General features: G+C 57.9%; 1 protein-coding gene across 1 annotated transcript in view; it reads right to left on the bottom strand.

The window, feature by feature from the left end:
* The window catches only part of DPYSL5 (dihydropyrimidinase-like 5), an 89,504-nt gene extending 86,419 nt beyond the window's left edge, over positions 1–3,085 (bottom strand). The window contains exon 1 of the mRNA XM_010840602.1: positions 2,933–3,085. The gene's annotated coding sequence lies outside the window, so the exon portion shown is untranslated. The remainder of the gene's footprint in view (positions 1–2,932) is intronic.
* Between the last annotated feature and the right edge of the window lie 67 nt (positions 3,086–3,152).

Genomic DNA, 3,152 nt, shown 5'->3' with positions numbered 1-3,152 from the left:
ACCAGATTCTGGGTGTTCTAATATAGAGATTCTTGGTTTTCACCTACTCTGGGCCCCTCTGTCCATGGAATTCTCTTGGCAAGAATACTGGAGTGAGTAGCCATTCTCTTCTCCAGGGGATGTTCCCGACCCAGAAATTGAACCCCGGTCTCCCACATTGCAGACAGATTCTTTACTGTTTGAGACACCAGGGATCCAATATAGAGATTCCTGGTTTTCACTTACTCTGGAGATAGATAGGTCTATTATTTTAGTTAAACACATCCAATGAACAACATTCCAGCTAGTCCTTTGTAAATACCGAGAGGCACCTCTGCAAAGCATCGTCATTTAATAAAAGTATCAGGACATAGCCTACTGTTGCTACTGCTTGGTATAGCCCAGGTAGGAAGAATTCACATTGGCAGCTACCATATGTGCTGGGCAATAGGTGACAGTCACATCACAGTCCCTCACCTTATACATCAATCTGAGTAAAATCTTGAGGTTTCAAAGCCAGGTTATGAGAGCCCAAAGGCTCATCAGTCAACTCCAGGCCAAATATGTCACAGCTATTTTTCTTATGATGGTCTGCTTGTCATTGAGCCAAGCTTCTTCCTTCACTTTTGGAATAAAAATGCTTCTGTCTTGTTTTTTGTTTGTTTTGTCTTTTTAAAATGAATGACCATTTAAAAGTATAAGTCTGTGCTAAAGAGTCAGCTTTAATATCAACTAAACAATCATCAAAGAAAATCTGTAAAACTGAATGTTGGTTTCTGGCTGTCATCTCACATGTTAAGACGCTGCTAGCCTGGTGTGAAAGATGCTTAGACAGCAAGCAAGACTGAATGCAAGGAAAGCTCTGTTGAGCTCCTTTTTGTGTTTCCATTTCTGTCCATCTGCTTTCCCATGGGCAAGGAGACGCCTCCTATCACAGAGTCGTCCCTCTCTTAGGTCAGCAGACACTACAAGTGAAATCTGCAAAGGATGGATACACTGGCTTGGGTGTGGTCACCGGCAAAGGGGAAGCACTGGTCCCCTAGCTGCAGGCTTTAAGGCCAGGAGCTGCACCCGTAGCGGGTAATCTCCACGACTGCTTCTCTTCCATTTTATCACAAACCGCACCAGCCCTGATTGCTCCCTCTAAGAACGCACAGCACACGCGTCCGCCTCGTCAGACAAAGCCGGCTACTCAGGGAGCCCGCTCAGCACCGAGGCGACCTCCACAGGTCTTCCCCCACCCCGACCGTCTCGGTGGTTGGTCAGCAGCAAGGGGCAGGGGGCGGCGCCGCAGCCAGAAGGTACCAAAGCCAGGGGCGGCGTCTGTCTGCGGGTCCCACAGTCTGGGGGGCGGAGATGCGCGACTCACATCAGAGAATTACCAGTGGGGTTTGTTGCCCTAACACAAACCCCAAGAGAAGAGCACGTGCCCTTTGATTTCTCCGGGAGTGTTTTCTGCACTAGAAAACTGCACACTCGAATTCTAGGGGTGCCCTAGCTCCTGGTGCGGAGGACACCAGTGCCGGCTATTGTTCTCCGGGTCTCCCGGGCGGGAGGCGGCCCCCATTTCGCCTCCCTGGCATCACCTGCCGCTGGACCAAGCCTTTCAGCTCTGCGAAGAAAAGGGTGTGCCTGTGGCGCTGCGGATTATCACAAAACCCTAAACGAGTCCCTAAGAGCTGATGTCAAGCCGGGAGACAAAGCTCCTCGCAGGGACATCCGGCTCGGTCCCCGATCCGCCATCCCGAGTCCGTCGCCGGGTCCAAGAGCCACGCCCAGCCAGCCACAGGACCGCCGGGTCCCTGGCCGGGGCTGAGGGTCTTCTGGCCCGAGACCCGCCTCCCCCCACCCCCAGCTGCCTGCCCCTCCCTTCCCCGGAGACCTGCCTCCCCAGGGAGAGCCCTCCCTCTCTTCGCGTGGGTCTCCTCCTCCCCAGCGTCTACTCTTCTCTAACCCAGGCAGTCTCCACCCTCCCACATCCCTTCTCCCCTCCACATTCTTCATCAGCCCCAGCCTCGCCTCGCGCCACCTGCTCCGAGCTCCGACCCTCCCGGCTCAGACCCTTCTCTTTCCTCAAACCTGTCTCCAGTTCCCCCTCCTCCCACCCATCCCTATGTTCCATCCTTTCGCATCTTTGCTCAAACGGAGGCCTTGCCTCCGCCTCTCTCCATCTCAGCTCCTCTCCAACTCTGACTCCTGCCTCCTCCCCCGGCCTGGGGCGTCGCCCGCCAAGATCGATGCCCCCGGGAGGGCTCCCGCGCTGGGCTCGGGCGAAGGGATCAGCTTGGCGCCCGCTCTGGGCTGGGCAGCGAAAAGCGGCCTTTGTGGTTCAGACAGGTGCCTCCAGAGGCGGCCGGCGAATAGTCCACCCGTTAGCCGGACGTGGACGGGCCGCTGGGTCCGGTCCAGGCTGGGCAAACTCCAACCCGGAGGCGAGAGGAACAGAGGGTGTGTGTGTGTGCTGGGGGCGTAGCGGGGAGTGGGGGTGGGCGGTGATCCGTGCGGGTAGAGGACGGCGCCGATTTAAGGTACCGGGCAGGACGGGCCCACGGCCAGAGAAGCCCCCGCCCAGCCCTCCAGCCATTCACTGCACCTCGACGAGGCTGGCTGTCTACTATGTCCTAGGAGCGAACCCCTTCCACCAAGCCAGCCTCCTCACCCCAGTTCTTTGCAATCCCACGAGCATCTATTAAACGCCTACTATGAATAAGGTACCGCTCGGCGCTCCTGGAGCTCTGTGGGCTTACAAAGAGGAACCGATTCGGGTCCCAGTTTAGCCCGAAAAGGCTGCCCCGAATTCCAAACCACACCTCCCGCCGCGTTCCCATCAGCCGGTTCCCTAGGCGCACTCCGACCCCGGCCCTATTGTGCTCCTCCCAGAGAAACAGACTGTGTGAGACGGACGTCCCAGGCCGGGGAGAATAAGCCCACCGCCCGCCCTGCCATCACCCACTCCTCCGGGATGCCGCGGCTGCGGGGTTCTGTCGGTGGGTGGGTTCTCCTCCTGTCTCGCCGCGGCGCCGGCGCTGCGGGTGCTCAGGGCGGCGAGGCTGCACGCGCGCTCGCTCGATCGCCGCCTTGGCGCGCGGGGGCTCCGAAGTCCGAAGCCGCGAGCGGGGGAGGGGACTTGGGTGGGGGCTGGAGGAGGCCTCCGCCAATCACTGGAGCGACAG

Source organism: Bison bison, unplaced genomic scaffold, assembly GCF_000754665.1.
Source record: "Bison bison bison isolate TAMUID 2011002044 unplaced genomic scaffold, Bison_UMD1.0 scf7180017864145, whole genome shotgun sequence".
NCBI classification, from domain to species: Eukaryota; Metazoa; Chordata; class Mammalia; order Artiodactyla; family Bovidae; genus Bison; species Bison bison.
The sequence above is the reverse complement of the archived record's forward strand: the minus strand, read 5'-3'. Positions and strand labels throughout refer to the sequence as shown.